This window comes from Bacillus rossius, chromosome 18 (genome assembly GCF_032445375.1).
Source record: "Bacillus rossius redtenbacheri isolate Brsri chromosome 18, Brsri_v3, whole genome shotgun sequence".
Taxonomy (NCBI): Eukaryota; Metazoa; Arthropoda; class Insecta; order Phasmatodea; family Bacillidae; genus Bacillus; species Bacillus rossius.
This window is the reverse complement of record NC_086345.1, coordinates 8,152,018-8,179,631: the sequence shown is the minus strand read 5'-3', so window position 1 is coordinate 8,179,631 and position 27,614 is coordinate 8,152,018.

Below are 27,614 nucleotides of genomic sequence, written 5' to 3'. Positions count from 1 at the left end.
CTATCCATCGTGCAGTTTTCAGTACTGGTCGCATACGGGCTTCATATCCACTCAAATGTCTAAGCTGTGGTGCATTGCGATTGTTCATTAGCTCTGGTCCCTGCATGTTGTGGCTGGAGCATATAGATATTATTCGCAGCATCTGTTCACCTGGACTTAGTTTTGTGTGATAGGAGATCTGTCATCATGGCAGTAATAGTCACAAAATTAGGGACAAATGAACAGAACCAATTAAGAACACCCTTAAAATTCTAAAGTTCTTAGTTCGGAGGTTGTGTTAATAGCATTTGAGCACCCACTCCATCTCGAGGCACTCCTGCTTGTTTATGTACTATATCTGCTCTGTGGAGCCAAACTTGGTGCTAATATACCTACTTAATATTCCATCCCTCATCTCTGTCACCCAGATTGTACAACACCACCCCTATGTCTTCTGGATTCTATCTGTTTGCACGAGGATGGGGAACTCAGTAACAAGGTGCACTACCTGAACTGCTGCATCTGTTTGCCTGAACTTGGTTTTGAGTGATAGATCTATCATCGGGATAGTGATTGTCGCGAAGTTTGAGACGAATTAACTGAGCCAGTTAAGGAGTACCATCAACTTCTGAAGTTGTTTTTTGGTATCGGGAGTAGTTTTCCCTTCTATGAGAGCCAGCTGGTCTGGCAATTGCCAATACCTCTCCACATTCATGAGGTGCTCCAAGAATTAAAGTTCCTCTGTGCCGACATCGCATTCGCAGGGTGTGCAACTCATCCATGCATGCGAGCCATTTGAGCACCAATGCGAGATTGTGTGCATGGTCCTCCCACAACCAGATCCAGATGATCACATCTTCGAGGTATGCTGTGGAAAACTTGCCGATTTAGCCATCCAAGACACAGAATATCATGGTCTGGAGTTCGTGAAAGCATCCATCAGCATTGATAGCATCGCGCAAAACTGGCATTTCCGCATATATTGGGCATTGAAGGCCATCTTGGAGCTTTTCTCGGGGTGGACTGGCAAATGCTAGTACCTCGATTTAAGATCCAATGACATAAATAGTCTAGCATCGCCACTGTTGGTGAGCACCTCTATGATGTTAATGAGTCGTAAATGGGAACGGGGATTGTAAGGTCATTGGTGGGTTTAAAGCTCACACAAAAGTGCATGGGGCCATTGTTTTATGACCATGACTATGCGACAGTTGTAGGCGGATTCATTTAGCTCTATTATTCAATCCCCCATCATCCCCATGATTTGCTTTCGGTCGGCCATGAGCTCATGGGAGCCGAATACCATGGGTTTGGCAATGCTCTGCAATACTCATGTAGCACAGTTGGTCGGCTGAAGCGAACCACTGTAATTGTTATTTGAGAACTTCATTCATGAGGGATAAATGACTCGGCGGGTACTTCTTTGTAGAGGTCCGCCATCTGAATAGAATATGTCCAGATGGGAGGATCCTGATGTGCTAGTCCATTTACCATCCATCATCCCTGGGTCCCGACATGCATTCCACCTGCTCCGACTTCAATAATTGTGTCCTCCTAGGCCAACCAGGGTAGCTTCCAGATCAGCCTGGTCGTGAGTGTGCTGGATCCCTTCATTGTGAGTGGGATGGTGTCTACCTCGGGTATCAGTTCTGTTATATATTGGATTGGAAGGGATTGGTGAACCAACTCAAGACAAAAACACATGCTTCATCTGGCCATCTTGGCTCCTGTCTATTTGTCCACTTCCTCTCATAGAAATACATCACAACATCTCCCTTTTTTCCAGTTCCTACATTCATTAGAATTTATCTATGTGTGTTTACAATTAATCATGTAAATAACTGAACATACACTGATCCACTTCCTTCATAGACATACATCACAACATATCTATTTGTGTTTACAATTAATCCTGTAAATACACTGAACATACACTGATCCACTTCCTTCATAGACATACATCACAACATATCTATTTGTGTTTACAATTAATCCTGTAATTACACTGAACATACACTGAACATACACTGATCCACTTCCTTCATAGACATACATCACAACTTCTAAGGTACATAGTCATTTAAGTACACTGGTGTTTTTATTACTCTTCCTGACCTTGACATTACTGTATTTTCTACTATGCCTTCCTCACGTTCTTTTCTAAAATCCCATTCTCTATAACCGTGCCCTTGGCCAACTTCTGTCTCATCAAACCCTTTAAAATCTACCATGTTACTATCCTCAATAGGCTGTGTTGGTCTATTCTGAACTACGTCATCCTGCATGTGTGGTTGATTATTTGATTGTTGATCTTCGTGAGCTTGCAGTATTTCCTCTCGTATCCTTTCAAAAGGTTTTCCCGTAAAATTATCCATTAGATGTCTCCGGTTCCTTTCAACTTCATACCCATTCTCTAAACACACCCGGTAACCCCTGGGTCTATCGAGAATTCTGACAATATTGCCCCTTTTCCATGCATCACCACATCTAACTCCTACATTGGTCCCTACCGCCAGTGGCTCTAGCTTCCTTGTTCCCCTGTTATAATATTTTTCCTGATTTTGTTGTTTGCCCAGTAAGTCCTGGTGTATGTCTGGCTGTTGCTGTGGCCGAAACATGTCCGCTGAGTGTGGCATTAACCCCCTTAGTCGTCTACCAAACAACCTCTGAGCCGGTGATTGTAAGTGACTGTCGACCGGTGTGTTTCTGTATTCTAAGAGCGCCAGCATCACATCTCTACGGTCCTTCACTGCCTTTTTGAGCATATTTTTCACTGTTTGCACATACCTTTCCACAAGTCCATTGGACCGTGGGTACATAGGACTAGATGTCTTATGTGTAAAGTCCCAGTTGTGTGCAAATCTCTTAAACTCCTGTGAAGAAAACTGTGGCCCATTGTCGCTATAAAGTACCTCCGGTATCCCATGTCTCGCCATTATAGCTTTGCAGTGCCCCACTACGTGACCTGATGTGAGACTCGTTAACTGACTGAACTCAGGGTACTTTGAGTAGGCATCAATTACTAGTAGATAGTCCTTCCCCTTGAAATGTAGAATGTCTGCTGCTATTATTTGCCAAGGCCTACTCGGTATTTCTCTGCTGACTATCGGTTCCTTGGGACTCAGGTTCTGTACCTCCTTACATGTCGCACAGTTACTTACCCTATCTTCAATTTGCTTTGCCATTCCAGGCCAAAATATACACTCCCTGGCCCTCCATTTGCACTTTTGTATCCCCATGTGTCCATAATGGACTCTGTCTAACAGATCCTGTCTCATACTCTGCGGAACTACTATCTGTTTGCCTTTAAAAATAACTCCCTCGTGTACTGTTAAATCTTCCTTGTATGACCAAAAGGGTCTTATGTTAGCTTCTACCTGTGTTCTCTCTTTAGGCCATCCATTCATTATGATGCCTTTAAGTGGGATCAAAGTCTCATCTCTCAAGGTTTCTAACCGTAGTCTTTCCCACATGTCCTGAGTTGCTTGTATGAAATGCACTACCATGCCCTGATGAGCTGCTATTTCCTGTTCGTGTAATTCTAGTTTGTCGTCTGGACCTCCTGCCCTTGATAACGCATCCGCGACTATGAGATCTTTACCCGGCACATATTTTAACGTTAAGTTGTAATTCTGCAATTTAATTCTCATTCTTTGTAATCTTAGAGGACATTTTTCGAGCGGTTTTTTGAATATAGCCTCCAACGGCTTGTGGTCCGTCTCTACTAAAACTTTGCGGCCATAGAGGTATTGATGAAATCGCTCACAGCCATACACAATTGCAAGGAGCTCTTTTTCTATTTGTGCGTAATTCTTTTGCGCAGGAGATAGTGATTTGGATGCGAACGCTACTGGGCCTTTAGATTGCATCAAAACCGCTCCTAAGCCGTTCTGTGACGCATCCACTGACAGCACTACCTCATCGTCATGATCAAAATACTGTAGGATAGGTGTGGAGGTCAAAAGTGTTTTTAAGTGTTCAAATGTTGTGTGGTGTTGGTCGTTCCATGACCAAACAACATTCTTTCGACACAACCCACGTAACGCATCTGTTTTTTCCGAAAGATTGGGTACAAATTTTCCCCAATAGTTGACCATTCCCAAGAACCTTTGTAATTCTGTCACGTTTTTAGGTTCCGGGAATTCTAAGATGGCCCTCACCTTATCCATATCTGTCCTAATGCCGTCTTTCCCAAATATGTGCCCAATGTACCTGACTTCCGTAAGTCCAAACTTGCACTTCTCTAGATTAAATGTAACATTAATTTGTTTTGCTCGTTTGATAACTTGTTCCAACCTTCGATCATGCTCCGCTCTATCAACACCAAAAACTATAACATCATCCACATACACCTGTACTCCTTCCAGATATTTGAACAATTGGCTGAAGACACTGTAAAAAATTTCCGGAGCACAGGTCAAGCCATACGGTAAGCGTGTAAACCGAAGTCTTCCATGTGATGGAGAATCAAATGTGGTTAGTTTTGAACTTTCATCTGTGAGGCCTATTTGCCAAAAACCTCTATTTGCATCCAATGTGCTGAAATACTGGGCTCCTTTCATTTTTACAGTGACTTCCTCAAATGTTGGCATTCTGCAGTGTTCTCTCATAGTTGCTGCATTTAAAGACTGTGGGTCCAGACAAACCCGTATGTCCCATGATGGCTTCCTTACAATTACTATAGGATTGAGCCAATCTGTTGGCTCCTCTACTTTCTCCACTACCTTAAGTTTGATCATCCTATTAATCTCCTCCCTCAACTTATCATGGAGTGCGAATGGTATTCTCTGAAATACGGCCGCTGGTGCCTTACTACCCTCTCGTAGCACTAAGGTACGTGGATGAACTTTTATCTCTCCAAGACCCTCAAATAAATTTTTATATTGTGAAAGCAGACTTGTGATGTGTGGGTCTTGGTGAGCTCCTACCAGTTCCACCCTTTGAAGTATTTGTAATTGTTGGATGCCAGTCAACCCTACTATAGGTACGGAATTTTTTACTCTCGTAACCTGGAACTCTAGTACCCCTGATTGTCCTCGTGGCGTATGACAATGTAAGAAACACTTGCCTATCACAGGTATTTCAGTACCCGCATAACTTTTGAGTTTAACATTTGACGTGAGCAAGGCATCACTTCTCTTTTGTAATGTAAGAAAGGTGTCCTCAGGTAAAACATTAACCTGAGCTCCTGTATCTACTTTAAAGTTGACATAATGATTAGGTGACACTTTCAATTTACAAAACCACTCAGTTTCCATGTCACCAATTTTACACTCTCTCGATTGAACATCCATTACTTTACCATGCACATTACACTGTCCTGGTCTTTCACCTGTAACCTCGTCCGACTGATTGGTAGTAATGCACCCTAACATCAGATCATTCACACAATGAGCATCAGTCCCCTGTCTGTTTATTTCATGTACAGATTTAGATCTACAAACTCGTGCAAAGTGTCCCAGTTTGTTGCATTTTATACATATTTCCTTGAACGCCGGACAACTAGAGTTTGTATGTTGCAGTCCGCACCTCTGACACCCTTGCTCTATATAGTTATGTTTATTGTACATACCTTCGCTCCTAGGATAATACTCTCTGTGTCCAAAGGTTGCCTTACTTGTAGGAAACCTCTGCTTCCCGCCACGTCCACGCTGATAGCCATTGCCTTTGGAGTGGTGAATGTTGTTGGGCAGGTGTTGCTTGTTGTTGTACTGTCCAGCCCTATAACCATCTGTATTCCTTTGTGTATGTAGCCTCCCCTGGTGTTCGTCTCTCTTGGTAGAGGTGTCCTGTCTTCCTGCTTCTGCATAGCTGCTCGTGTAAATTTCATGCACCGCTTCCTTTTTGTCTATAGCTTCCAATAACTCCTGCGTTTGTTCTGCCGCTTTGCATATCTGTACCGCCTTTGCGAGGGTCATATTTGGTTCTCTTCATAACCTGTCTTTTAGACGCGTGTCACGTACTCCGCACACGATTCGGTCTCTTATCATGTCATCTCGTAGGCCTTCGTAACCACAATTAGCACTAAGTCACCGGAGTGCAGTTATAAAAGAGTCAAACGTTTCACTTTCCTGTTGTACACGATTATTAAACTTGTGCCACTCAACACTCTGATTGGTCTTTGGAAGAAAGTATGATTCCAGATTCTGCAAAACTGTTTTATACTCCTTCCTGTTTTTCTCGGATACATCCAATGTATAATATAGGTCTTGCGCCTCTTCACCAACCACATGTAATAAAGTGGCTATTTTTACCTCTTCACTCTTGCTCTCGCCCCCTGTGGCTGTCATGTAGATCTGGAACTGTTGTTTCCACCGTTTCCAATTAACCGCCAGATCCCATCAAAGCTAAACGGTCTCGGTGGTTTTAGCCCGTCCATCTCTTGTTTGGGTTATGTTCACTTCACTGTCGTCATTACCGTACCGTCCTCCCAAATCTTCATTTATATTTTTCTTCTTGTTTATACCACCGCATTATAGCGTCTATATACTAAACAATTAGTCCGCAGCGCCATGTTATATATTGGATTGGAAGGGATTGGTGAACCAACTCAAGACAAAAACACATGCTTCATCTGGCCATCTTGGCTCCTGTCTATTTGTCCACTTCCTCTCATAGAGATACATCACAACAAGTTCCACCTCCAATTTAAGGTGGGAAGGATGTCTGTGTGGCTCACCATAATGTCCACGAGCACCTCCACCGGCCATCCATTAAACAAGACTGCGACTCTGATGAGGTTACCCACCTCTGGTCCCAGTCGGTCCAGGCATCACTTGCTGGAAACCCAGGATAGTTCGTCTTTGGATGTTCTACACTGTCCTCAAGATTTCATGGTGGGTGGGGTGTCACATCCTCAAACTCCACAGCTGAGGGTGTGGTCGCTGGCCACACATTGTGGTCGGCATCGCTCGCCAAAAATCTGGGTAGTCTATTGTCAGGTGCCGTAGGCCAGCCCTATGGTTCATGGTAGGTGGGGCAGTGCACCTTCAGGCCCCCGTGATCGCCAAGGATGCCCAGTGGTTGACATCGCTCGCCGACGATATAGGGTGGTCCATTGTCTGATGTTGTTGGCTGGCCCCTCTGGTCCATGGTGGGTGGGGCAGCATGCCTGGTGGAGCTGGGCATGGGGATGGGGTGTTAACCAGAACATATTTCTCATAGCTCATGTACACAGGTCTTATGCATATATTGAACCCTGCCTAAGCTCATATTCCAAGAAACAAAAATAAAGGTTAAGGTTGACGCCGACCGCCAATGCTCCTCTATGTCGCATAGACCGCTATGCCTCATCAACGTCTCACAAAGGCGTGTACACCGAACGCGCTCGGGCGCGCACCGGAGTGTAGAAAGTGCGACGGGCGAACACCATGTAACAAGTGCCACGTCGGCGGAAGGATCCAGCTGGGTGTGGCATATCCCTCCGCCGAACTACAACAAATGTTTTTGTATTTTTCCACAGGAACATATTAGACTTTATTTGCATTGTTTAATATTTTATTTCTTTCAAAATTATGTTTCACCTTGCGCCTTGTCCCGAACCTGGCCAGTTCAGTTTCCCGCGAAAATCACACGTTTCCGCGGGAGGGCTGGCAGGGGAAGGGGGTTGCGCGTGGTGAGAGCGGCAGTATCCTTCCGGAGCTCACAGAAGCCGGCAGCCTCCGTGCGACACGGGACCAGCATTTCTTATTTTCACTGATATGTAGTTTTCAATAGTTGTATAATTCTGTAAACCTTTTCTTCCAGTCCCGTGGTCGGCCTTGACTTACCGAGTGGTATGTAACCTAATTATTCAGTGCTCCAAGACGAGCGTTCTATGTGATACGTAAGTACTATGTACGAACTGCGAGATGGTATGTCGGCACTTCACGCGATATCCTAGCCAATCGGCTAATTAGTTTCAGCCCGCACGGGGCAGCCAGTAGGCAACACGTAACAATCAATCTTACTAACGTGTAAATTTCTGGGACAGTCATAAGATTCATGTGGCGTCGCCGGAGTTATGGGCATACGCGTTCTTAGCCCAGTTTACTACGTAATTATAATTGTGAAGTGTAATCGTGCTCAGGATTCTAGTGTGTTATGTTCGGGTTTATTTTGTAATCATCGCATCGTGTCCAAAGTGAATGACCTTACCGGGTGGTAAAATCGTGAGCCGCCACTCAGTGAGTGGTCGCGCGTGTGACTATTCGTTTCGGGACAACCATTAAGGCCAGGACGGGCAGCACTATGTATAGGGCTGTGCCGGAATAAATTAATAAGAAATCAGTCGGTATTTTCTTGTTCATTTTAGGCGTCCCGAGTGGCCGTAACAGCTCAGGGGCCCTACTGTGTCGAACCACTGCCTCTAGCCACAAGGCCGAACCTACCCTGAGGTCCCGAACAACACTTTGAAACCAACCGCCGGTGCTCCCTCTGGTCCGCTAAGACCGTTATGCCACAACAACACTTACTAAGTGCATCGAACACGCCCGAGCGTGATGTCCGACGAGTGAGTGTAAGTGCACCGCGACGAACGCCAAGTCGGTTACAGCGCCCGGCCGGGTGTGGCAATGCGCTAAACTAAATCAGTAATTATTCTTTTAACTCAAAAACAACCAAATTAATAACAATTAAAAGACAATTAATTCACAGGAAATTATGTCCAATTGTTCAATAATCATATATTGTGAATTATGTCATTAAGTCCAAAACTGGTCGGAGCTGTTTTCCCGTGCTTCACGTGTCCCGGCGCGAGGACGCAGGGCGGTCTCGCGCCAGTTGCCGTCGGGGACTCGCAGGGGTCGGTCGCTCCGCGAACGCAGAGCCTCCAGATTTCGCGCCTCATCCAAGTCTCAGCAATAGTGTAAGTTCTTCAAATCCTTTAATCAGCTCTGCGCCGACCCCATTCAGTCACACGTCTTTTCGTGCGACTCGTATACTAATCATTTTAGCCCAACAGGGAGTTTTGCATTTATTGCGTAATTTTCATGTCCAGAGTTTAAGGACAGCGTAAATGAGTTACGCAGTTTTCCGGCTTCAAAGCCAAGTAATCGTTATCGTCGAAGGCTCCTAGCCAGCCACGTGTGTCTAGTTCTTACTCATTAATCTACGTATTTAACTTTCATCTAATTTAAATGTGTAACTTCTACGTGTCATCTAACCACGTTTTAACTATTTAATTAGTGACTGTAATGTGTATGATTTTATCTAACCGGACCTACGTACTTATCGGGACTTTTATGTTTTGCAACAGGTTAGATTGCAACTAACTTTAGAACATTCATTAGTACGTGCTGTTTTACATAATAACATCAATCTCTGCATAAGCTGTTGCAGCATTGCAACTCCTCGACTATCTGCCGTATCTTTCACGTTGATAACAGCCACAGTATAAGTCCGGACATACCATTTTGCCAACTATCCTGGTCGCGCGCATCGTCTACGCATAGAGACTCGCATGCCGCGACGGTCAGACAACAGACACGGCCAGCACTTGGACCAGTATATGTAACAGTTCTTAATAAAGTGCAGTGTCGTGTCAACCAGTTTACCATTTATTTATAAGGCATCCTGGGTGGCCTGAACAGCTCGGGTAGATTCCAAACCGCGATGCGCTCCTGCCTGCAGCCACGAGGCCGAACCCCTGTTAATATCCCTGAGATCACTATTCAAATTAATAAGTACTTAGAAAACTTAGACATGCAGCGGGAGTGGCGCCAAATGGTGCGCAACTAGTGTGGCTTTTGAAAAACGAACTTTCGAACGTCTTTCAAACTTCAAAGTGCATCAAAATTAATTGAACACGTGTGAGTTCTGTGGCCGGCAAGTGGCATTTAGTTTTTGTGACTTTTATAACAATTCGGAACTATTCACTAAGGAACATTTGTATTTCACAAAATTTTATTTTATTTTCATAACTTCAACGCGACAGTCCCACGACAAGGGGGCAGCGGAAACCGGCGCGCCAGGAGGTCACGGGATTAGGCGCCGAGAGATAGTGACGGGAGACGATGCCGGGAGATAGCGACGGGAGACACGAGGATCGGTTTCCCTGCGACGTTATAACGTCGGCACTGCGAGATACGGCCGGGATTAGTTACACAACGTCTCAACGCGATCAGTTACGACTCGGCACCGTGGGAACGGCGCCCCCGCATCCACGGGACAGCTGCTCGGCGCAGAGTGACGTCATAGAAGGCACAGACAGACAGCCGGGCACGGCCACGCACGCATCACTGGGCTCCCACGGTACAGGAGGCGTGCGAGCACGGGACATTGCCTCGGGGGTGAGAGAGGCGGTCCTCCCTATCTGCTCGCACCCTGTCATCGACGTCCTGGTCCGTCGCCCGTATCAGTCTGCCGCGACCGCGTGACAGATCGTACGTCAGCATGGACGGGGACGACACATGGGAGACGTGCTTACGGGCGATAAAGCATGACGCGGAAACGGACGTCACATGATGTTCCGGGGACAATAGTGAAAAAGAAAATGAAGTAAGTTTTGTGAATATTGGTGTATATAGTGACGCCGCCATCGGTGCTCCCTCTGAGAGCAAGGCCGTTATGTGTCCTCAACACCTAAACCAGTGATAGTGCCACGAACACGCCCGCGCATGCATCATAGTGCAGGGGGGAGCGGTGCCTCGAACGGCGTGTTGTCAGTCACGGCCGGCTAAGTGTGCAGAGCGCCTGGCCGTGTGTGGCAATGCGCCAACGAGTATCTAGTGCACATGCAATGTAATTTACAAACATAAACTAAAACATTTAATAAATCCAATAATTATAATTATTTAATTAACAATATTGTAAACTCTTTTCGTTCACTAAACTGGCCGGAATCATCTTCCCGCGCTCCGTCTGTTTAAAGTGGATTTTCTCCCCTCCCTGGCCGGGTTGCCAGGGAGCTTCGTCAGTAGCCTTCCAACACTCACCAGGGCCGGCAGCCCCGCGCATGGGGAGCATCCAACTTTCGCACCAGTTTCCACAAGTAACGTCCATAGGTAACACTCTTGAATCTTCTTTTCTTCTGCTCCTCGGCCGGCCCTAAACCAGCCGTACGATATGTATCGTACAGTCCTTAACTAAAATGTACGACTCAACTATGAGTCTTTCACGTGTGCTACATAATAGATAGTGTGTTTAGGCAGCCCGTCGATGTGCCTGCGCTTCACGCCTGGCTAACTCCCTATGAAGTATTTGTACATTGCCCACGCGGGGCGGCATTGTGCCCAACGCGAACTTGAACGTCAGAACGCATCATTTCCTGGGGTGTGCTATGGTCGCGGACGATATACCACGCCGGGTTCCGCCGCGCCCGTACCCAGTTTAACGTGGCCCACGCCACCACGTGGACGAGTCTCGATTTACGTAATTTCCCCGACCAGAGGGGTTGAAACCACCCCGAACCCGGGACTTGTTCTTAGTGACTATTGCTATATTTCAGTGCCAATGTTAGTGTTCGCCTTCAGCCTTACGTACGGGTTTATTTCAGTGTCAATGTTAGTGTTCGCCTTCAGCCTTACGTACGTGTTTATTTCAGTGTCATGTGTAACTTCCTAGTCAGTCATTAGCGTACCTTCCGTGTTACGCACTGTACAGATTACCACGTGCTAAGCGCTAGACTTGCTGCTCTCACGAATCATCGTCACAGTAGCTCTCCGGGTAGCCTGCACCCCTCGACGTGGTAGGTCCCCAGACTACCGTCGGACATAACCAGTACCGCCATTCGAGGGCCGTGTGGGCGGAGTGTAGGTCAACGATGATACAGCCAGTCACGTGAAAGTGCCTTATGCGAAGTGGAGTCTTGTAACGTGTGCTTCAGTAATAAATCAGTTAAGTTCCAGTGTGTCATTTCAATAGTACGGCATCCTGGGAGGCCATAACAGCCCGGGGGGCCCATTTTCGACACGTCCCTGCCTGCAGCCACGAGGCAAGAACCCCACCCTCGAGACCAAATTTCCTTTCAAGTATTTCAATTACCATAATTTCAGATCAGGCAGCAGGGACGGCATCAATAGTAAATACCTTTCTTTATATTTTGAAATACTTGTGATATCTAATTGAAGCATGAATGGTTGAAATTGTACATGTTTGTTTTACATTTCACTGTAGATGATCACATGTGTTTTTGGGTACCAAGATGTGCAGCATGGTCGAATTAAAAGAAAATATTTAACTTGCATTTGTAGTTGCACTGTTAATAACATGTCTTCATATTAGATACTGTAAAATATTGTTTTAACTCTCTGTTTGTTATATACAATTTTTTATATAAAATTGGTAGGTACAAAGTAATCCAAAACATAAGTGTAACTTTCGTCAACTATTAAATCATTATTTTTATTATTTAAATATGAAATTTTATGAATTTTATTTGTTGGCTATATTGTAGTCTGATATCATCTTTAAATAGTTTTGGTCTTAAGAAATATGTGAATATGATTTGGTAGTGATAAATGCACATTATGTTCATTGTGTGGAACAAATTTACAACAAATTACTGTACTCAAATGTTATGTACGCATTGCCGACCAGTGATTAGGGAAATAAACTGACGGAACATAAGGCCATAATCTAAAGAGAATGCTCCCGACGAAAGAACCTTGAATTAAACATTGTGGTGAGACAATATAGGAAAACCAGGCCTTTTAACATGGCAAACGCTTAGAAAACCATTAGCCAGTGATCTTAGCGGCTTAGCCTGAAAAACACCGCCAAATCCGAATTCAGTTATATTACAATTTGCGATATCGGTACAGTTTTTCTCTCGTCTTTGAAATATTGTTCTCTAATTTGTAACATCCACCATTATGGCCTCAGCCGACACTTCAAGCCGATGACCTTGCGACGAACAAATTCCCCCCCCCCCCCCCCCCCAAATTTTTACTTTACAAACCAAGAGAAATTAATTAACAAAAATAAGTTAGCCTATCCCAACATGGCCGCATACCGAAGCAACAATCAACGACATTCCCGTCTGATACTCTACGGAAACATTGCGTAGCAATAATATGACGATAGTGCTATTGTTGTTCATAGATGACAGGTCATGAGGAATTGGTATTAAGTGAAATCATCCAAATCTCATGGATCATTTACAGCCATAATATACATAATAAATTTAGTAAAAAATTTAATAAAACTTCAAAAGCTAATGTCAATGTGATATTTATGTATAAGTATTAAGTATGTAGAACAAATGTATGCACATACCCTGATGAACATGTATTTCTTGGTTTATATAATTGCATGGCCAACTTCAGGATTAACAACAACAAAAGATCGATTGTTACTAAATATTTGTCCCCCTAGTGCCTGGCTATATGGGGCCAATGATTTGAAATATATATTTACCTTAAGGTCGGTTATTAGTAGAGGTGAATAGAGTAGTGATGGGCAGAACGGTTCTTTTGACCGAACCGGTACTTTCGGATCAGTTCCGTGAAAGATTCGTTCAGAACGATTCGTCCATCTCGGTCATTTCGTTCTTTTCTGTGAATAGGATCTGGCTCTTTTATCAGGTGTCGTAATTCGTTCATCCTTTAGAGTATTGGCTACGTGTTTGCTTCCAGCCTCCCCTCGTTATCGCGTGACCCGATAACGAGAGGAGGCTGGATCGCGTGGGTGGTTATCTTTATCTACTCTGCATGGGTAAATGAAATTTCAAACGTCTAGTTGTATACTGACTGTTATAAAATTATTGACTGTTGATCGCTGCAAATGCTTCATGCAGTGATTCTATATAATACGGGAGCATTAAATCTAAGAATGTTAGGTACGAAAGTGATCTTTCTTAACTTTAATTTGTAATCGCACTATTATAGCTAGTACTTGAACATTGCTTTTCGTAGCCAGTGAATCACAGTTGCGTATATGAAACAAGATTATTTATATTGTATTACTTTTTAAGTTACAAATATTAATATACAGGCTATTTACACTCTAGAGAGAGTAAAGTGTTTACATGTAGACCAACACATTTAGAGAAAAAAAGACAAAAATTGAATACTACTACTGCGATTCAGTATGAAGAGAGAAAAATGAAGTAGGTACATTAATTAACACCTAAATGGTAAGTGTGAACATTTGTAGTTACTTTCCCTGTTATTTTTAATTCATGTTTTTTTTTTTCCCCCCAAATTTATGTATGTGAATGTGAAAACGCAATTTTAAACCACTACTTAACAGTTGACATTTTCAGGTATAGATACTTTTCATGTTACCCTATTTTATTTGATCAGTTATCGTTTGCTCTTATGAACATGCTCACGCTGTGATTACTAATTCTTCAGACTCCTGACGTCATGAATCATTTCACGAACGAATCAGACCGGGCGCGTGGCCGGTTCTCTCATCTCGTTCTCTCCGCGTTTTCGTTCTTCCGAATCTTTCAAGGTACCGGCTCTCAAAGAGCCGGTTCTCTCGTTCTCTCCGCATTTTCGTTCTACCGAATCTTTCAAGGTACCGGCTCTCAAAGAGCCGGTTCTTTACATCGCGAACGAATCGCAAGATTTCGTTCTCTCAAAGATTCGTTCTTTTTGAACGAATCGTTAACGAACGACCCATCACTAGAATAGAGAAGAGGTGGGTTGTTACAGCAATTTTCGATATCTGTCCCAACCTGATACTGATACAGCAATGTAGCTATTTACAAGTATCTGATACTTTTCTATCAGAGCAGTAGCGGTCCCAGGAAGTGACAAGGTATCAGCATTCCCGTTACAGGGTACACATCCTCCGTGCCGTCATCACCAGCGTAAAAATATAGTTTAAAAAACTAAAGAAACATGCTTTTAAAGATTATCAAACTAAAAAGTAAAAATAATTTTAAAATTAAATTTATGACAATAGTATATAAGCAATACTAGTATAAATGAGAAAAAAGCTTGAGGCGCTTTGTGCCATATTTTTTGAATATTAAGCGCCCCATGCTTTTTTCTCATTTATACTAGTTGTGATAAATTTAATTTTAAAATTATTTTTTACTTTTTAGTTTGATAATCTTTAAAAGCATGTTTCTTTAGTTTTTTAAACTATATTTATTTTTAACTTTTTAGTTTGATATTCTTTAAAAGCATGTTTTTTAGTTTTTTAAACTATATTTATTTTTAACTTTTTAGTTTGATATTCTTTAAAAGCATGTTTTTTTAGTTTTTTAAACTATATTTATGTATAATTATCATAGGGAAATGAGTTACCGACACTACCTATTACCACCTGAGATAACTATTTGGAGTTGCAACGTCACAAAGAAATGGTAAAGTCTCTACGAATCATTGAGACACTCACTCTTAGTCGAAAGAGTTACAGACGGACAGACAGAGTTACAGACGGACAGACAAACATACAGGTGAAGCTAATATAAAGCATGTAAAAACGTATCGGTATCTCTGATACATTATTTATCACGCCCGGTAATTCTCTACCTCTGTTACTCTCATGCCCGCCTGATACAGCCAGTATCAATCAGTTCAACATTCACTGCAGTTCGTCCTGGCCGTGTATTAATTACCACCATGTACATTGTTGCGGGCTGTCATGCTTTGTAGTTAGTATCTTTATAGTGAAATAAGGAATGGATAAGTGCAGGAAAAAGACTTCATTTGTGTGGAATTTTTTTACGGAAAATAATGAGTTTGCTAATTGTAATTTGTGTAAACAAAAACTGAGTTATAAAAATCATCATCGACTAATTTGAAGAAACATTTGAAACGTAAACATTGATATAGTATGCTCACTAATGTACGTATCTGTTTTTTTATTTTTGATAAAATCGTAATCTTTTAATGTATGAAAACACTAGTTACTGATTGTTTTCGGGAAAAAAAAGTCCATATGTTGATTACATCTGTTATTTGTGTCAACTGAGAATTTATTTGCATTTTCATAGCTGTTAGGTGCACAAATATAAATATTATATCTTGTATTAATGTACTTTTTAATATTAAAATTTCATTAGTTTTAATATTGAACGAGACTGTGCACGCACTGCGCACTGAGCGTACTTTGATGTGGGACAATAACCAAACGACTCGTAACAATTTCGCTATGCGCCTCTCCTTCAACGCCTTCCCCTGCGCTTCCTCCCCTACATTATTTCCCTTCTTTATCCCTTATTCGTCGTTCCTGCTCCCTCCCCTTTTACAAGCTCCGCCCAAGTGACCGTCATCTGCGATCGGGTTCTGCGCACATTGGCCGTGGTGTTGTTCCAGGCGAATTCTGAACTGATACTAAAGTACTTGATACTTTTCAAGTGTACTCATTTGCCGTTACTGATACAGGCGCGTATCAGTGACAAAGTATCTGGTTGATACTTTTCGACCCACCTCTAGTTGTTACAGTAACTTTCGGTATCTGTTCCAACTTGTTACTGATACAGTAATATAATAGAAATATGGGGAGGAAATTGGAATTTGGAATAGGAAATTGTTGCACAGGCTTTTTTTTATGATGGACCCTTTTTTTGTTAGTTCGTCATTCGCCATGATACAGGTGACCGCGCTAAGCAATATCACACAATCACAGTAAAGACTTCAACATGTATAGCATAGCTACTTGTACTTGTAACGATGTTTCTACATCAATTTTTAAAATTATTCAGTATTATAATAAAAATAATTTGCTTTGAAAATACTCCGCTAAAATAAGTAGGATATTTATTTGACTCGCAAGGGATGACTTGCTGGCGCCATGTTGTGTTTAGTGGTACAACAACTTGCAGCTGGTAAATTAGGAATTATTTTAAAATATATGGTTAGCAAGAAAACGTGAAAAGATAAAAGTGTCAGGACGATATGCCTATGAGCGAAAATGTGCTGTAAGATGCTGTCGTTCAAAACCAGAAGAGCAAAGATTTTTGCTAATGAGTTTAGTGAATATTTTTATAAAATAGTGCATAACCAACTCCGTGTTCATCAGATTATTAATAATAATGGCTGTATCCGAATACATAGGGATGCGTCCTTAGCACACACATCCATACATCCCTTAGCAAATGCAGCCACAATGTAGAGGACGCATTTCTAATGGATGGATAGTTTCCGAATACTTTTACTGCTAGCACCACCCGTTGACTGTCAGTCGTACTAATGTTCACGCAGCCATTTTGTGTAGGGATATCTACGAATATTCAGCAAAACGTAAATAATAAATACCTACCAATTAAAAAATAATGTAACGTGTATGTTATACATGTTAGCGATCCAAATAAAATACATTTTATAAATTGTAAACTTTAAAAATACTTATGAGTTTTGAATTATCTTTTTAAGTTTAAATTCGTATTTTGATTATATTTATTAACGTCTTCATTTGTCTCTGTTATCACTTTCGCTTATAATGTTTTAAACAAATATTATGCTGAAAATCTGAAGTAATAGTATACACAAACAAAATAAAACCAGATTCCGAAGCTAATGGATGTAGGGACGCGTTAGTGGATGCGAGTGTCGCATCCCTAGAAATCTCGAATTAGTGGATGCGTGAAGGGATGCATCGGCATCCCTTATGATAATTCGGATTCAACACAAAGATGGCTGCGTCCACTACGATGCACTTTTAGTGGATCCCTTAGCTAAGGAATCCATTAGGCCAGTATTCGGATGCAGCCAATGTGTACAATACAGCCTCCATTTCTGGCACAACCTATACATCGTCTTATATTTTCATATTTCCTGTAACTAAAATTGAGTTATTGTCAGTAGTTCATAAATCAAAAGGTTATACGTTCATCAGGTTTAGATGCTGTACCTGATTTTATTATTAAAGACTTGTATTGATTATATACTTAGTTGACCCATTGTTATATCTTTATAATGAATATTTTATGCAAGGTTATTTTCCTACCTTATGGAAGTGTTCAAAAGTTATTCCCTTGCATTAAAAAGGTGCTCGTGACGCCTGTCAGAATTATAGGACAATATCTCTTCTGTCCTCATTCTCAAAAATATTAGAATTATTAATGTTTAATTGATTAATGTATTTTTTTTTTGAGAAAAATAAAATTTTAGTGGACAGTCATCATGGATTCAGGTGTTGTAAATCGACGATAACTGCACTTTATGAATTTATCAGCAATATAACTATGGACCTACACAGAAGGAATCATCCTGTTGGGTTATTTTGTAACCTAAGTAAGGCTTTTGATAGTGTTAACCATAAAATATTAATTCAAAGGTTAAGCACATATGGTGTAAGAGATACAGTGCTTAATTGGTTAACATCTTACTTGTCCCAGCGTTCACAAGTAGTCGTAGTACAACATATAGATCCCTTAACCAACATAAAATATAATGTTCATTCAGATAGGCAAAACATATCTCTTGGTGTTCCTCAGGGTTCTGTACTAGGACCTTTGCTTTTTCTTATATACGTTAACGATTTGCCTAAAAATGTTAAGAGTGGGAAAATTGTATTATATGCTGATGACACTAATATATCTATACATGGAGATAACCCTTTAAGTTTAATTGCAAATTAAAATTTTAACTAGGGACATCATAGATTGGTTTAAGGCTAATGAATTAATTCTTAATAACACAAAAACAACGTGGCTGCATTTTAAACTTAATAACTTATACAATTTGCAAGACCCAACTGTATCAATTAATGGTGATAATATATCTCAATCAAATTCAACCAAAATACTAGGTAAATATATTGAGAAGAACCTTATTGGAAATCTCATATTGCTCATTTAACTAAAAAAAAGAGCCCAATATTATTTGCTATGAGAACATTATCAAAATGGACTAATCTAAATGCTTTAAAAATTATTTACTTTGGTTATGTTTAACCTCACGATATGGAATAATATTTTGGGGTAATTCCACGGACTCATCTAAAATTTTTCAAATACAGAAAATATTTGTACGTATAATAATGCATGTAAATTATCGTACCTCATGCAGACAACTAACTTTTCAAAAGCTTAGGTGTCTTAACATTACCATCGTTATACATTTATGAATTAATTATATTTGCTCATTCACAGTTGAATGAACTGCAGAATTTCAATTTACATAATTATTCGACTAGAACAAAAAAATAATTTTCATATATGACAACATCGTACAAAATGTTTTGCAAATAGTCCGAGATACTCTGCTATATGTTTTTATAATAAACTTCCACCACATTTTAAATCAGAAAACCAACTTTGTGTGTTAAAAAAAAACTGAAAGATTTGCTGTTGGAATTCAGTTTTTATTCTATTAATGATATTATGGAAGCAAAACTATGCTAAAAATGTATTATTGTTATTATATAATTTACATTATTTGTTTTTTACTATTATTTACGTTTATGTGTATATGATTGTACTTAAATGTGTATTCATAATGTTTAATATTCTTGACGAGTCCTATACTACATGTACAATATAATTGTATATTTTTGTAGTTGACTTGGACATTTTAAAAAATAAATAAATAAAATAAAAACTTTTCTTCTCGCCGCTGAAGAGTGTAAACATTTCTTCATATATTGGTTGATTTTTTGCTCATCATGATATTTAATGTATAAAATTCACTTGTCCAATATATTTGTAAATAATTGTACTCTGAAATGATCTGGCGGATGTAATAAACTAATTAGTAGAGTAAATTATGTTGTTTGACTCAGGTAAACTAGTAATACATATAAATAGCCTATTCAGGTTACCTTTGCATGAAATATATTCTGCATTTGAAAATAATCTGGCCCAAGTAGGTCATACCCTGACTTTGGAGCTTTCAGTATACCCTGTGACAGTTAAGGCACTACAGCACCACAAAAGTGAGTGGGTGAAACCCTAACAACTGGAAAAATTACCTTGGTACATATTTACACTATTATACAGCATGAATTTGTTGTAATAGTGTTGTTTTTGATTGTTGAAATATAATTTTAACATTAATTTTGTAAATATAGGAAAACAAGACAACTATATTTGCAAATTTTATTGGCACCAGTAAACATGGGATTAGGTTTTGTGTCTTGTGAACAGTGAACCTTTTAATTTGTTATCTTGAATGAAATTTAAATACATTTTTTATTTACAGCAAATTCAATTTCCCCTTTCCTTTTTTCAGAAAGTATGGCACATAAATGAGACATTCATTAATTCATTCATTGCAGTAGGTTTCATATCAACCATCAGAGTGATCATGGTTAACTATTTTGCCAACTTTTGGATAGTTGTTTTGACAGCTTGATCTACTAGGGCTCCCAGAAGCCAGATTTTTGCAAAACAGAGTACGCAGTAATATTGATACGTCTGGATAAATGTATGCTCATGACTTAGGCAAAAACTGCTATATTTAATTATTCTGCTTTAGTTTTCTATATTCTGATTAAAAACCTGAATAGTTCAACAAATATTAACAGTGTTGATTATGGGTCACTGTTAGCCTACATTATATCCCAACCTTCGTATGCTTCTTATTCTGCAAAAAAATATTCTGAGAAGTGGCGACTGGCAATGCAGTGCAACAGCGCAATTTCACTGAGTAGTTTGTAAAGTATAAACATGTTCTCGCTTCTAAATATGTTAATGTATAGTCTGTATGGCTACACTGCTTCTCTGCCTGAAAGATAGTTTACCTACCTAGATACTGCTGGCTTGTGAGGACCTGCCAAGCAGGGGTTTGGTCGGGCTTGCAGTGTGCAGAAAGATGTCATGGTCTGTAGGAATGCCACATAGTTTGTGGTGAAACTCTCCCTCCCACCTCCTTGCGAAGCCAGCTGTATGCGCTGGCCAACATTTAAGGCCCATTCTATAAGTGAGAATCTATTACAAAATGCAATTTTGGCCTATTTGTGTACCATGTAATTCATCATTTTGAGGTAATATGTTATTAATGTTTAACTGTGTATAAAACCACTGAAGGCAAGGGGAGGGGGGGGGTTAAAACTGTAAACCCAGTTGTGATAAAATTGGTTTTAATGGTAACAAATTAGGATTTAGTCAGGCCTACAGGAGAAAAAAACTTTAGTAACGAACATGATAACTAGATTCATTTCATAACAGAACATTCCTTACCTATGTGTCAAAAGTGTAATTAAATGTATTCACAACTGGGTTAGATGCCTGTATGTTTTTAAAATATAGGTACGTTTTATACATGCGCATGGTAACTTAAACCAAACAAAATGCTCACGAAAGTGATTCCATTCTGGCAATATATTTATTATGGTTAACATGACATGTCGGGGTTTCATATGGTACATACCAGATATCAGGCACCTTTTATTTATTTATTTACCTTAACAAGAATATTAGCCTTTCTTTGCAATTGAAAGCTTAAAGAAGGTTAAGTATTTAACGAGTGTAACTTTTAGAAATAAACATGCAGAGATGCAATAGGTCCGAGTTACGCCTGTTTAGATTTAGTACATAATTATTTGCCGAGAAAATTAATTACAAGTGTTTTATAAGGCAATATCAAAGTAATTGACCAATCTAGTTTAGAAAATAATATAAAGTAACATCCTTTGTGAATAAAGTATTGCTTCTCTGCATCTTTGTTTACAAACATATCGTTAATTTTCTGTATGGCGGGAAAAACAAGCACGTGACAGCTAAAAAAAAAGGGCTCCTAATGAGCATGCGCCGCACGCTCGTTAGTTCAGGTTTTGCCACGACACACATGGTATCGCTGCGGTCGCCGACCTCCGTAGCGTCATTGAATATATATAATGTATAGAAGTCGCGAGCCCAGGTTAAATTTTCTGTCCGGTTTCTTAGAAGAATTGTAGTAGTTCCAAGCTCCGCCGCTGCGATCGCTTTCATCGCTGTGTATCGGCCGTATACGCCCCTGGCGGTATTTGGCAGAACTAGGTTAACCAGCCCAGTCGTGACATCATCCTTCAACACCCCCCCCCCCCCCCCAAAACCCTCGAAATTCCCAGACCAACGATTCATATTACCCGGCAGGTCTTATCAGCATCGTTAGGCGACCTTGAAGAGGAGCTTCCCTTACCGTCGCTTTGAGAATGATGAAATCCCAAAAGAAGCTAGCCACGGAAATCACTGAATGATGGGATTCTGTACTCGAGTGAAGTGAAAATTAGCTATTAAAACTTTGTATTGGGCCAATAGTCAGTGTTCCGTTCAAAATATGGTTTTATTTTAAAAGTAAAATACTTATTTAAACTATATTTCGCGTTTGTACAAATTTACTTTTAGATATTGGCAAGGAAAATCAACATACCTTAAACAACCTTCTCTTATTCAACGTTATCTATTAAGTAGTAAAAGGGGTAGATATTATTTTTAAAAATAAAAAAAATGGAACCCACTAAATCAGTATTGGCAAGATATATATAAATTCAATATTAAAATACGCATATTAAAATTTTTTGTATTTAACTTTTTTCTGTAATAAAAATTCAGTATGATTTTGGTTTAATTGGTTTGCGTATATTGCTATATTTTCTAAATCACATAGAAAAGGGAAAAGATTACATCAGTGAAAATTCAAAAATTTAGTTTAAGTAATACTAGCCATACCAAAAAATCAATATGCGAGATAAGAAATTTGGTAACTGCTCTACATTTCAAATAAAAATGCATTGGTTTCATGAATACTGAAATGTATGCGTAATAAGGCATATTATGTTATTATCCTAAGCATGACTATAACTAAAAAAAATTACAGTAATTTAAAACGATGGCAGTCTTAACATACAATAAGTGCGCGAGTCTTAGTTTTTTTTTTTTTAATTGGCTTCTTCGTCAGATGGAAAAGAATTATGATTTCATCAAGGAAAAATATATTCTCAAAGTCACTAAACCGGGAGATAGAAAATAAGGTAGGTACTTAATTTTAAATAAAAGTTAAAATAGACTTACGCTAAACCAATTAAAAATAAGTCGTAAAAATATTTTTATTTATTAAATACTATACTTGACAGTTCTTTGTGTATAATTCTTCAAAAATCTTTGAAATTTAATACATACTTTTCTTAAAATGGTAGAATATCAGCAATACCCGGAAATTACGTGAGCAAAGCCACGGGTTATTAGATACACTTTTATTATAAAATAAAAACAATTATACATTTGTAGTTCACGAATGTGATATTTTGTTTATTGCTTCACAACATTCATTTGCCAGTCTCAAATTTCATCGTACCACTTGTCAGAAATGTCACCATAAATGATAGATAGATTTTTTTTTGACGAATTTCAATTACGAGGAAACCTTTCGCAAGACTTTTTTCTTCGCAGTAGTCACTGGGACACCATTAATTTAAATCCACTAAGATAATAAAATTGTATGTATAATGATTTGCTTTTGTATATTTATATAACTTCCCAACCAATTTTTAATGATTTTCATGTGAATAAAAACTTGTAAAGCAATTTAATTAACTGTGTCATAATACTTCTGATTAGATGGAAATATAAACTTTTCATCCGTAATATACGATGATAAAAAATATTTACTGTTTAAATGCAAATTTAAATAGATTATTCATACATGTTTCCTGCTAATTAATGGTTTAAAATAATAATTTTTAGTATAAAATCATTTTTCTCTTGTGTTAAAATGGGTTGCTAAAATGAGGAATTATAAATATGTCACTTACTAAGTCCGTGCACATATTTACACAAAACAGCAATGTAAATAATCTTTTTTGGTAGTTTCTAATTTTGTGCCCTGAATAACATGAATTTGGTTGAATTCATACCAAAGTGAATTTTTTGAACAACTTAAATTGATGTCATAAATAAATATTTATTTTATATTAAAAATCCACAAACTGTTTTTAAAATATAATATTTATCACGCCAGATGGAATAATAAACAAAAAAAAATAGCTCTTATATGTTGTCTGTGTTTAAAGTATTGTATTATATTTCATGGAAATAATATTTACCTTTCGGTTATTAAAAGAAAATATATTTGTATTCAAAATACTTGCGCAAACAGCATACAGATAGCACACACGCACAGAGATAGCACAGAGCTTGATGCTACATTCACGCACAACACAACACAATATAATACCGGAAGCATTCAAAAAAGTTTTTTTAAATGTAAAACATCCGTTCACAATTTTGGTCACTGAAGTTGGCATACGTGACGTTTGTTTAGATTCGTATGTTGTTATTGTGGTACGGTTCTCGTTAAACCCAGAAATATTTTATATACTTCAAAGTTTACGTACAAAACACAACGAGCATTCAAAAATATATATCACTGTTTATTTCAAATCCGGCTTCTTTACACATTCAGACACAGACTTCCAAGCATTTAATTTAGCTTCTTCATTTTTGTATCCTGCGGATCCCCTGTCATACAAAATATTTTTACTTTCTATTACAGCTATCAAAAAGCTATCAAATGTGCCTTCCATTTTTATGTTATCGCGTGTTTGAAAACAATAACAAACTACTCAAGTCAAGAGCACCAATACTTTCGTGACAATTGTTCTTTTATAAGCTCACTAGAGTAGTACTTAAACTGTTTGCTGATTGGCTACCACCATGGTCGCGCACAGAAAATAACCTAAAAGTTAAAAGTTAATGAACTTTCTGTGCGCCGATCCTGTGCTATTTTTCTGTGCGCATGCTATTTGCCAATGTGGCAGCTCATATCTAATAGTGTATGTTGAACTTCTGTGCGTCTGTGCTGTTTGCGTGCTATTGCGAATGTAGCCCGGGCTTAACTTGTGTATCTAACCTCAAAGCAAGGAATATAAAGAGTGGGAACTCAATGCTATAACAAACACTCTTATTTTCTTTGGAGATCCGGGAAATGTGCGTTATTTATAAGCAACTTAACATAGTAAATCGTTAACTTTTCAGATCTATGTTGGCAAAATTGATTTTTTTTTTGTGGTCATTCGTTACTGGGAATATTCACCATATAACGTTTAAGATTATTTATTTTGAATTACGAAACAACCAAAACATTATGTAAAAATGCTTCATCTTATGTTAAAAAAAATTATAAACTGCATAGCCACAAAGTATGACATCATACCATTAGTTTCAGTTACTAATAACAACACGTGCACGCGTTTGAACAGTCATCGCAGCCATAGTTGTTTCATAGCTACCAAAATCATTCAACGTTGTCAAGAATTATTCCAAATTATGTTTTGCCATTTTACTCAATGCGCCACTCCGTTAACACAACATTTTATAAATTCTGAACTACGAATGTCAGTATTTTTTTTACGTTACGTTTATTTACGTTTATCCTCCTCAGTGGGAATGTACACTATACTGTACATTCCAATCTGGTACGCTTTAAGAAATTTCTGTAGTTTTCTTATTATTAAAACTTAATTTTTGATTTTGGCATCTTTTAACCGCACTTTTTTTTTTTTTTTTTTTTTCGGTGGCCGTACTCCTCCAATTCAGTTGCGCCCGCCCGTATCTAAGCGCTCGGATTTCAATAAAAGGCACCGCCTCTCGATAGAGTGAGACAGAGAATTAAGCGCATGACCTTGAAAAAAGCGACGCTACAGCGCTTTGGCGTGGAAGCTGGTAACTACGAGTACCCTCTTGTGGAAAGAAGAGCTGTCTAGCGGCGGAGCTAACAACTACCACAGTTTTGGATCCGAAAATTGGAATAATAAATCCTATCCCCACGCGACTTCTATAAGTTATATATATTCAATGGTAGCGTAGTTGGATGCACACCGGCTTACGGTGTGAGGGGTTCTGGGTTCGAGTCCCGGGTAAGGCATGGGTGTTAATTTACATTAAGGGATTTGATTGCTACGATATGATAAAGATTAGAATGATATAGTTCTAGTTGTGGGCGCAAGCCGTTAACCATATATCATTAAAAATATATATATATATATATCGCTGCGGTCGCTCCATAGCAGTCTGCTTATTGCGACACGCATTTAACATGGAAGTTACCACTCTTTCCGTAGGAGTAATGCTCGTTGACAAGTAACAAGTAGCTGATACTTCTGTATCAGCTAGAGCATTAACGATCAAGGAAGCAACAAGGTATCAGCATTCTCGTTACAGGTTACACATCCTCCGTGCCGTCATCACCAGCGTAAAAAGGTATCCGTGTTCTCTTTCCACACCTTTCATAATCTGCAACCCCCCACCCCTTCTCGTGTTCATACTTCATTCCCCCCTTTCCGACGTTAAAGGAGTATTTCTCACTCTCTTCCAACCTCCCCTCCCTGTTCTTACTTCTCTCTAACAGTAAAAAAAAAAGCTCCACGTACGCAGACCGCGCGGCCGTAAGGAAAATCTGATACATTATTTCTCACGCCCGGTAATTCTCTACTTCTGCTATGCTCATGCCCGCCAAATACAGCCAGTATTGCCGTCAACCGGGTTCTCGTGTTCGAGACTCGGCGGTGTTCCTAGCGGGAAGGCTGTTCTGTTGCGGGGAAACGTGTCCAGGAGGGCACCAGGCTAATGCGGGGGTTAGCCACGAGGTGGGTCGTGAGGTTCGAAGGCCCCTCCGTGGCCCACCAGGAACTGCGGCGATGGTGATGATGCTAGGGATCCCTGATGAATGTTGCCCCACTGGCCCTACACAGCATAGGACGCTGATCCCTAACTGGATTGGTGAGGTTTAGAAATAATATACACGGTTTGCACTGTCGTTCGCACGTCACGCACAGAGTGTGCGGAGTGGATTTTAATTACTTCGGCAAATTACACGGAACTTACAATCACACGAATTCCCTAACATAAAGTACATTGTCCATTACACACAAGGCGCTCTGACGCGCCGTCACTAACGTTATGCCCTCACGCCAGTTGCAGCTGAGGGAGAGTGTTCGATTAGAATCGGCTAATCCCGTAATTGGTAAGCTGCGATGCGCGGGCCCACCTGTGTGGACCGCGGCTCGCTATTAAATTAAGAACACGTCTACGCTTTGATGTAGCTAGTGCCTGTGCACTAAGCAATTAAGTAAAGTTCTGTGGTGGCGGGAGTCGGCCCGTGCCGTATATTGCACGGCCCCACGTAATGCGTTGTGTGGGGCGTGTTAAATTTATGCGGCTGGGTTAGGCCCTACACCGGAAAAGGACCGGGTGCACACGGGGAGTATTTAAAAAAGGTTTCGGTTGTGACTATAATTACCAGATTTAAGTTCGATGAATGCGAAAGATGATGGCTCCCCGTGGGACGTGCGTCCGTCCCGGTCCGCGAGTCGCGCTGTACTGGCGTCTGGCCCTGGCGCGAGGGGAGGGGTGAGCTCCCTGTCGCGCCAGAGTTTCTAAAGTTCCGTTATTCATAAAAAATTACGTTAATAATAAAAAGCAAGTGGCTCTAAATTCATACAATAAAACTTAATGATTAACCTAATATCTATATATGTTTTAGAAATGACATTTAATAAGTTTGTCTAAAATAAGTTTGAATATTAGAGTTGCCGTCGTCCGGGGTCTCGGGCTCGAGTCCCGGTGCGGTTCCTAGCGGGAGTGGCTGCTGTGAATGGAATGTGTCCGGATGGGCGCCAGACTAGCTCTAGTGGTAGTCGGTAGGTGGGTCGTGGGGTCGATTGCCCTGCGTGGCCCACTAGGACCGTCGGCGATGTTGCGTGGGTTTAAGGAATTCCCTACTCGGCGGTGGTCGGGAATCGTAGGGTGAAATAATCATACGCTGAAATGAGGCAATAAATGACGTGCGTCATTTATTCAGGCGACTGTGGCCTGGGTGTAACGCCGTTGGTTACAC